General features: G+C 39.3%; 1 pseudogene; it reads left to right on the top strand.

The window, feature by feature from the left end:
• Nucleotides 1–6,053: 6,053 nt before the first annotated feature.
• Nucleotides 6,054–7,020, top strand: LOC144323157 (glyceraldehyde-3-phosphate dehydrogenase pseudogene; annotated as a pseudogene).
• The last annotated feature ends 3,141 nt before the right edge of the window (nt 7,021–10,161 follow it).

Here is a 10,161-nt window from a genome sequence, read left to right as displayed (position 1 = left end):
GGCATATGATGCTACTTACTGTGTGTTTCTTGAAGGAAAGAATAAACGAATTAATGAAAGAATGAGTATAGCATAAGACTTCACAATTGGATTTCCTTTTTTTTTTTTTTTTCATATGCAAGTGCCTGATTTAAGCTGAGGCACCGACTTCAAAGAAGCATCTACTTCAAAGACAGCTATCTTGGCTAAAAAAACAGTGCCAGCCACACACTAGATAAAGAGCCAGCTCCTCAACCCTACCCCCAAATTTCAGGCTCCTTTGTCTTAGAGATCTTGGTTAATTTTGATAAGATAATTTGTGCCTCTTGGTTTTTTTCTCCCTGTATTTTAAATTCCAACTCATATGTTTCAAATTCACCAAAAAGCGAGCCCATGAAAGCCACCGTCTGTCCAATAAGAGCAGGTCCCTAGGTCTGCACACACTCCCTCATGCATGCCTGCTTCTCTCTTTCCCTGAGAGCTTGCTGTGTGGCCCCAGGTGTGCTTATAATTCCCAGGACTTGTAAGTAATGAAAGGTGTCCTTTCAAAGCTTCCTGATGAAGATTCCTGAGGGCCTCTTGCTACAACATTGGTTATCAATAGGCTAAGACCAACACAAAACAATGAATGATTGAAAACCATGTTTTTTAAAGGCATTTGAAGTTGAAAGGAGAAATGAGAGTTGGGAAGAGGAGTATTTCATCTCTCTCTAATATTTCCTGTGTGAAGTCTTCCGCTGGGCTAGGTTGTGCAGTGAGCAGATCATCAGCACAGTTGGACAGCACCAGTGTTGTGGGTTACAAGGACTATATGGCTTTTGTTTCTAAGTGATTACTTGGATGACCTCAGAAGTTGGGATAACCTAACTGGGTTGACCTCACTGTGCATTTTATTACATTTTCCAGCTGACTGCATTAGTTGCTGGGAAGCAATTGTAAAGGGCCCAGCTTACCTGTGTTGAATGCCCCACATATCCTTCAAGTAATTAGGGTCTAAAAACCTTTCGGATATTTTTGTTTGTTTTTTTTTTGCCTCAGCAGGCGTTGAAGTGTTTTCCAGCCTGGCCAACAGAAACATGCAAGAGAGGATCTTGGGCCGTGGGACCCAGGACAATTTTAAGAAGTGAAAAAAGAAAAATGTGTGAAGGGAAAAGCTATAAAGCCATGATCATGAAAGTAGCACAGGAGACATCAGACCATACAACTGAGAACGACTCAGTATTATGGAACCAAAATGCATAAAGACAAACCACATGAAGGAAATTCGAGAGGAAGTCAAATAAACAACACAAATATTTACAAAACTGAATTTCCAGAAGTGGCAAAACAAGAACAATTTAATGGGAACAGTTTATGCAAATGAGCTTGTACCCCAGTTCTGTGGTATATAAAAAGAAATTCAGAAATGTTATTACCCACTCCACCCCTTACTGCTACTCTGTTTTAATAATTACTAAACAAACCAAAAAAGAAGGGATTGACATTTTATTTGTTTTCGAAGGGGGAGAGGTGTGGAGGAAAGGCAGAGGGAGAGGGAGAGAGTCTGAAGCAGGCTCCAGGCCCAGCACTCAACTCGTCTCACAACCCTGAGATCATGACCTGAGCCGAAATCAAGAGTTGGGACACTTACCCAACTGAGCCCCCCAGGAATCCCAAAGGTATTGACATTTTAAAATCCCTACTCTGTGGCCAGCAGTTGACATAAAACATCTCACTGTATCCTCCCAGCAATTTGTGAACTATATATTATCACTGCTGAGAGTGTTCAAATAATGGTTCAAATAATGTCTAAGGTCACATGGTGCAGTGGCACAGACAGTATTAATTAAAACCTAAATCTGACCTCCAATTTTATCCATTTATCTCACTGTGCTGCTTTCCAGAATAATCTCATTATAGGAACATCTCTCCTATGACCTGGTGCCACTAAATTGAATCCAAAGACAGAGTGACAGGGCTGTTCTAAGTAGTAATGTGGTTACATTGGCAGTTATGGGATATCTTTTCTTTTTCCTTACAGAAAAATTTAAAATGGAGGAAAGCATCATGCAAACTCACATGCTCACCGAGCCAGCAACTATTAACTATCATATTTGATGTACCTCATTTTTTCCTACCAAACATTACATATTAAATCTTTTTGCTTCTCTTCTACTCTCCCACTCCTGCATCCAGTCCCGTTTATAGAAAAAGATTAAATTTGGTGAATTACAGATGGCCAGCTGTTTGCTTAAAGTTCTGCTCTCCTTTTCAGAGTTTGGAGTTGTCACTGAGAAATCACTGTCCAGCCAGGGGCCCCATCTCTTCTATTTAGCTATGTTCTCATAAGTATTTCTCACCAATGGAATGGTCGAGAGTCACTTCCTGCCAAAGCTTTTAAGAAGCACATGTGTTCCCTCTACATCTCTTTTCCCTTTTGTTGGCTGGATGTAGAAGACAAGGTTGTAAAAGATGTTAGAGTTTAATTTTTTTTTTTTTTTTGGATGTTACAGTTTAAAGACTGAAGGAGTCCAAAACCCTGAATCATTTTATGAAGGAATAATATGTAATGATGAGGAAAATTTACACTACACTGTTACATGAGCAAGAAATAATTAGGTTAAGCCACTGCAATTTTAGAATTATTTTGTTATAATACCCAAATTACTCATTTGAATCACTTACCTAATGACAAATTTCATATTTTAGTTTTGTTGGTATATTGCTCTAATTACTTTAATTCTATTTTATACCTGTATTTCCTTAATTATGCTATTCCAATACTTAGTTTTCTGTAGATATATTACCCGAATTACTTTAATTAATCTAGGTATTTTTCTAATTAACTTTTTATCGAATTACCTTAATAGTACAGTTTTTATTTTTTGTAGATATTTCTCAATAAGACAGTTTTTAGGGGCCCCTGGCTGGCTTCTTTCCTAGATCATACAACTCTTGGTCTCAGGGTTGTAAGTTGGAGCCCCATGTTGACTGTAGAGATTACTTAAAATCTTTTAAAAAAAAGACAGTTCTAATTTGTGTCATTTAAAGAAACTATATATGAAAAAATATAATGTGAACATTGATCTGTGTATTATTTTTCCATAGAAGAGCAGGTTTTTGGAATTTTTCATGTTGATATATGAATGTATTTATAATAGTATATATACTACAATATATTATAGCTATTTAACTAAAAATAGATCACTTTTCTTTTTTTTAATAATAAATTTATTTTTTATTGGTGTTCAATTTGTCAACATACAGAATAACACCCAGTAGATCACTTTTCTTAACTGCTTTATAAAATTCTGGTTTATGACTATAAGTCATACTATTTATGGTGAGCATTTAGGTTGCTTTTTCTTGCTATTTTGCTATTATATACACTGTTGCAATGAATATCTTTCTTCAGTTTTCCTGAGCATAAATGCAAGAACCACTCTAGGATACATGCTTCTACTTAGAATTACATTTTAATGTTTTATGAGATATTGCCAAATTGCTCTCCAAAATGGTTGTTCCAATTTCTATTTAAAAATTTTTTTAAAAGATTTTATTTTTTTGAGAGAGAGAGAGAGTACATGCACATGAGTGGTGTGTGTGTGTGTGTGTGTGTGTGTGTGTGGTACGTGGAGAGGCAGAGGAAGAGGGAGAGAAGGAGACTCTTCACTGAGCATGGAGCCTGACTTGGGGCTCAATCTTAGGAACCTGAGATCATGAGCCAAAGCCAAAATCAAGAATCAGATGCTTAACCAATGGAACCACCCAGCATCCCTTAATTTCTATTTCTATAGCCACATCTAGTATTCCCATTTCCCTGCATCCTTGCCAACACTTCAGTGTTCTTGGCAATTTGATGATGAGAAATGATATCTTGTTGTTTGAATTTTCATTTTCCAAATGGCTGAGCATTTTGTCTGGCTATTTGGGTTTCCTCTTACAATTGTTATATAGGAGGAATGGGCTGTTCATATCTAGCCCATTTTCTGTGGCATTATTTTTCTTTTTCTAATAGATTTTTGAAGTTTAAAAAAATCTACATATGAATTTGGTTATCTCTGCTTTATGTGTCTTACTTTTGGCTTTGATTACGTCTTTGTTGAACATACATTTTAATTTTTATGTAAAATTTATCAAATGTGCTTTTTCTTCTTTTTTTTTTTGTATAAGACAATCTTCCTTAGCATCAATATTACAAACTTATTTCTATATTTTCTTCCACTGTTTAAACTTCTATACTTCACATATAGATCTTAATCTAGGTGAGGATTACCAAGATAGAGATCTGATTTTATTTTTTTCATGTAGAAAATCATCATTCCAATATCATATATTGAACAGTCTACATTTTGTCTCCGCTTTGTAATGCTATCTTTTTTTTTTAAAGGATTTTATATATTTATTCATGAGAGACACACACAGAGAGAGGCAGAAACACAGGCAGAGGGAGAAGCAGGCTCCATGCAGGGAGCCCGACATGGGACTTGATCCCGGGACCCCAGGATCATGCCCTGGGTTGAAGGTGGCGCTAAACTGCTGAGCCACCCGGGGACCCATGTAATGCTATCCTTACCACTTTCTAGCTGTGTGATTTGGGCAAGTTACTTGCTGTCTCCATACAATGGGAGTAATAATAATAATATCCTCCTCACAGAGTTATTGTGAGTAATGAATTATATATTACTTGGAACCATACCCAGCATATGGTAAGTGCTATGTAGTTATTGGCCATTACTGTTTTGTCATAGCAACAATCCTAATCTTTGGAATAGGAATATTTAGATAAAAAGCATATAATTTTATGGTCAGTACATACTTCTATGATATATTAGTCCAACTAAGAGCTGGTTCCTTCAAGAGCCAGTCACTTTAAACTTGCCCTGCTCATTTGAGATAAAGAAACCACATTTTGACATGGATGATATAAACTACATAATCATCTGTTGTGTACAGAAACACTATAAACATAGTAATTTCATTGAAGAAATAATGATTAAGTATTCTTTAACATGAATGAAAATGACAGTGGAGGTAATGCCAAAATGTCCAGCCTTTCAACTTCAGAAGCGTTAAGTGTTCAGAGTTAATTAAATAATTAATTCTGAATTTGACATGGTAATGGAAATTATAGATGGGGGAACATTAGGCTTACAATGACATATGCACAATGAGCAATGGAAAAGTAATAGACACTAATCAACAGAAGTGAAAGGATGGAAGTTAAAAATATAAAACTGGAAATAGCCAAGAGCCAGAAGTAAATTGTTGCATCTCAGCAACAAGGGCAGAGGAGATTTGAACCCAGGTCTCTCTGACTTAAAAATCTGAGCTCTAACTATCCTAGATTCCTCTTATATATGGAATGTAAGAAATACATAAGACGAGGTTTCAGGAGTTAGATTTGAATTCTGTCTATGTCAGTAATAGATCTGTGACCTTGCCTAGTTTCTTTCTCACTAAATTGGGAACAATAACATCTGCTTTCTATGGCTGCTAGAATTGAGATAATGTTGGTGACGCCTCTGATGTGTCCAGGTGCCTAATCAATGCAGCTTCCTTCCTGAGAAATTATGTAGATTGTATGAGTAGGAGTTAAATTAAGCCGTCCTCAGCTTCTTTGGCATACAAATTATTTCTACAGAAAAATTAGACTTATTTACCTCTATATTTTTTTTTAAGAATAAAAATTGCAGCAAAATAAAGGGTGACTCTGATTTGGAGACAGAAACAGTGGCTTTATGCTGGGCACATGGAAGCACCACACATGCATATGCGCACACACCCATCTGGTGTCCCAGATGTTGCCCCTCTAACTAATCCCAAGGTTCTGTCTCCTTATTAAAACTTGTTGCCAGATTTTAAGATGCCAGGCCTGGCAAATTCAAACTTTAGCACGTATCAAGGATTCTAGAATGGTGTCTCTGTTCCTCCCTGTTAAATAGACAGTTGCATCTTCTGGTGCAGTGCCAGCTGCAACCCTGAGACACAATGGTCAAGGTCAGAGTAAATGGATTTGGCTATACTGGGTGCCTGGTTACCAGAGCTGCTTTTCATTCTGGCAAGTGGATACTGTCTCCATCAATGGCTCCTTCATTGACCTTTATTACATGGTATATATGTTCCAATATGATTCCACCCATGGCAAATTCAACAGCACAGTCAAGGCTGAGAATGGGACACTTGTCATCAATGGAAAACCCATCTCCATCTTCCAGGAGCAAGATCCCACCAACATCAAATGGGATGATGCTGGTGCTGAGTATGTTGTGGAGTCCACTGGGTCTTCACCACCATGGAGAAGGCTGGAGCCAGGAAAATCATCATCTCTGCCCCTTCTGTTGATGCCCCTATGTTTGTGATGGCTGTGAACCATGAGAAGTATGACAACTCCCTCAAGAATGGCAGCTATGTCTCCTGCACCACCAACCACTTGGCAAGGTCATTCATGACAATTCTGGCATAGAGGAAGGATTCACAGCCATGGTCCATGCCATCACTGCCACCCAGAAGACTGTGGACAGCTCCTCTAGGAACCTGTGGCATGACAGCCAAGGGGCTTTCCAGAACATCATCTCTGTTTCTATTGGCCCTGTCAAGGCTGTAAGCAAGGTCATTCGTGAGCTGAATGGCAAGTTCACTGGCATGGCCTTCAATATCCCCACTCCCAACATGTAGGTTGTGGATCTGACCTGCCCCCTGGAGAAAGCTCCCAAATACAATGACATCAAGAAGGTGGTGAAGCAAGCATCACAGGGCCCCCTCAAGGGCATCCTGGGCTACACAGGACAGGTTGTCTCCTGCTCCTTTAACACCTACTCTTCCACTTTTGATGTTGGGGCTGGCATTGCTCTCAGTGACCGCTTTGTCAAGTTCATTTCCTGGTATGACAATGAGTTTGGCTATAGCAATTGGGAATTGGACCTTATGGTCCACCTGGCCTCCAAGGAGAAAGAGCACCCTGGACTACCAGCCCTAGTGAGATCAAGAGGAAAAGAGAGGCCCTCAGCTACTGGGAAGTCCTTGCCCAACTCATCCTCCAACACAATGAGAATCTTCTGACCTCCACAGTTTCCATCCCAGACTCCCCGAAGATGAGGAGTAGCTTGGGGAGCCCTACCTTGCCACGTACCACCAATAAAGTATGCTATACCCAGCCCCCAAGAAAGGATTCTAGAAAGACAAAAAACGTCATGACATTATGATATAATCTTATGTTTATGGTGTAAATTAACTATAGGTACTAGTAAGTAGGTGAGGAAAGTAATTGAGAGGAAGAGAAGATTCTCCCCTCAAGCCATTGAAAATGTGATTTTTAAACTCTTCAGGCAAGAGTGAACTTGGAGTGGTTGACCTGACTTAGATCACAGGGAATCTCAACTATACCTCAAGATGCAGAGTGATCCCAGGAACAGAACTTAGAGTATAAAGCCAGGAATATAGTCTTAATATTATATTAATGTGAGGGTACTGGGCAAGGAGAAAGAACCCACGGTGAGGGGTGGGATAGAAATTGAACACAGAAGATAAGAACAAGAGGGTTCATGATGGAAGGGAAAAGGGAGAACAGGCTATATATCCTGAGTCTCTGGAGAGTGTCCACACAGACCTCTATGGAGAAGATGCCACGAGGGGTCTCAGTTGCTTAAGGCATGTACCACCACCAGGTAAGGCACCTTCCACACTTGTTGCTATAAAATGTGATGAAGACCCAATTTTAGAGAACACAGAGCACATCATTTCACTGTAAAGAACTTCTTTTTTAAATATTTTATTTATTTATTCATGAGACACAGAGGGAGAGACAGAGACATAGGCAGAAGGAGAAGCAGGTTCCCTGTGGGGAGCCTGATGGGGGACTTGATCTCAGGACCGTGGGATCACACCCTGAACCAAGGGCAACGCTCAACCACTGAACCACCCAGATGCCCCTCACTGTAAAGAGCTAAAATGGAATACCAGAATGCCTGCAAACTGCTCCTAGAACAAGTGAACCCATATTCTGAAATAAATGCAATTGTTCAAATAGTGATAATGAGTTATTTAGGGATGCTGAAGTAAAAATAAAAAATCCACAGGCTGTTGTCAGTGATATATTTTTTTCCAGTGACATTTTTTTTTTTTTTATTTATGATAGGCACACAGTGAGAGAGAGAGAGGCAGAGACACAGGCAGAGGGAGAAGCAGGCTCCATGCACCGGGAGCCCGACGTGGGACTCGATCCCGGGTCTCCAGGATCGCGCCCTGGGCCAAAGGCAGGCGCCAAACCGCTGCGCCACCCAGGGATCCCCCTCCAGTGACATTTTTAATGGGTTAGTCATATCACGTTTTCACATCAGAGTTGTAGTTTTGGGGTCCAGCATGTGTCAGTTCACAGCTGAGAGGGGTTTTTTTTTGACATTTATTGGCAACATTATGTCACTTGTAACCACAGCTTTTTCAACTGAAACCCAGTTTATTCATATTCAGTGGACACTTCACATTTTTTTATGTAGGAGTTCTCTGAATTGAAACTGGAACTCTATTTCTGTGTGTGCACATATGTGTGATTTCAGTTAAATACAAAGTCTTTCAATATATTTCATGTAAAAAAATTTTATTAAATAAAAGGGTGAAAAAAAAGGGTGACTCAGTGGTTGTGTGTCTGCCTTCAGCTCAAGTTGTAATCCCGGGGTCCTGGGATCGAGTCCCGCATTGGGCTCCCAGTCAGGAGCCTACTTCTCCCTCTGTCTGTGTCTCTGCCTCTATCTGTGTGTCTCTCATGAATAGATAAAAATCTTTAAAAGTTATAGAAAAAATAGATTTCATGTGACAAGTTACATGAAAGAGGCAGGAAGGGGTTGTAGAGTGGAAGTCTGAAGTCTGGCAGCCCAAGAGGATGGTAGAGTGCCATCAAGCAGTGTCAGAGTTTCGGTTCACATTGCAATTCCATTTTCCAGTAAGGTACTACAATGGATATTGCTTTTCTACTAAAAGGTCTGGGCAATAACTTTACTCATCAACAAACTGCATGCAGAAGAATAAGTCTTCAGTAGGTGGGATTTGAATAAGAGTTGAGGGAAAATAAGTGCCCTTAAAAACAATGGGAGACGACTTCTTAATGTGGAAGTCGAGCATGTACATCATTAGAGGCAGAAAGCAAGGAACAACATGAAACACAAGAGGAAGCAGCAGGATGTGGATTATATAAGAAAGAAGAGAATACAGACTATCAGAATAGAGACTGAGCTTTTATCTGTGGCTCACTCTACTGTGTAATATTCAGGGAGTCCATGTATTAAACTCAGTAGCTATTTAGTAAAAATATATATATAACTCATTTCAGAGCATGAACTCAGGCATCCTCAACTCATCTATTATTTTCATTAAAAAAACAAAACAAAACAGGAAAGCAAGCTCCCTAGCCCAGGCTGGGAAACAAATATTATGCTAGGATATGCTCTAGATTACATACTAATAATCACACCACCATGTCCAGGCATGGCTTTCTGATAGCCCTGAGCAACATCTTCTATGTTAGAAAGTAAGAAGAAAGTGAAACGAGAGAAAGTCAGAAGGAAAGGATGGGAGGCTAACTGGTCCATAGGACTGTTCATCTTTTTGTCATCTACATATATCCATCTTGTTTTCGTGAAACGTCCACTAGAAATGGTTTCACTGCAGAGAACATAGTGAAGAGGTTTATTTGACATCTCGATAAACACAGCATGCTAGGACTGGGAGGCAGGAGAAGCCATGAGAAAATAAATATCTGGAAAGCTAATGAAATCTAGAGAGAAGGTTCAGATGTTGTTAGATCATGGAATTTGTGGAAACCTAAAACATAACAATACTTAAAGCACTTAGGAGCAAAGGGTCTGAAATCATACCTAAATTTTATTGATATTTTTCATATGCTGATTCTAACACTAGGTCCGTGAATTGCTTCCAATAGTTGATCATGACTATTGTTCTGAGGTTGCAGGCAGGTGTCTATTTCCAGAATGACACGATCTGTTGCCTGTCATTTGGAATACCAGTGTTCTCATAAGCCAGCCACACTTGGCTTTCAAAGTGGTTAAAGCATGAGTTGGAGCTTTTTCTTTTTCTTTTTCCTTTTCTTTCTTCCTTCCTTTCTCCAGCTCCTTCTCCTTCTCTTTCTCCTTCTCCTCCTTCTCCTTCTTCACTAAAAGAAGCATGTATAGAAACTGATATCCTGGAGTA

This window comes from Canis aureus, chromosome 11 (genome assembly GCF_053574225.1).
Source record: "Canis aureus isolate CA01 chromosome 11, VMU_Caureus_v.1.0, whole genome shotgun sequence".
In the NCBI taxonomy this organism is placed as follows: Eukaryota; Metazoa; Chordata; class Mammalia; order Carnivora; family Canidae; genus Canis; species Canis aureus.
Note: the sequence above shows the minus strand (reverse complement) of the source record. Positions and strands in the feature narration are given on the sequence as shown.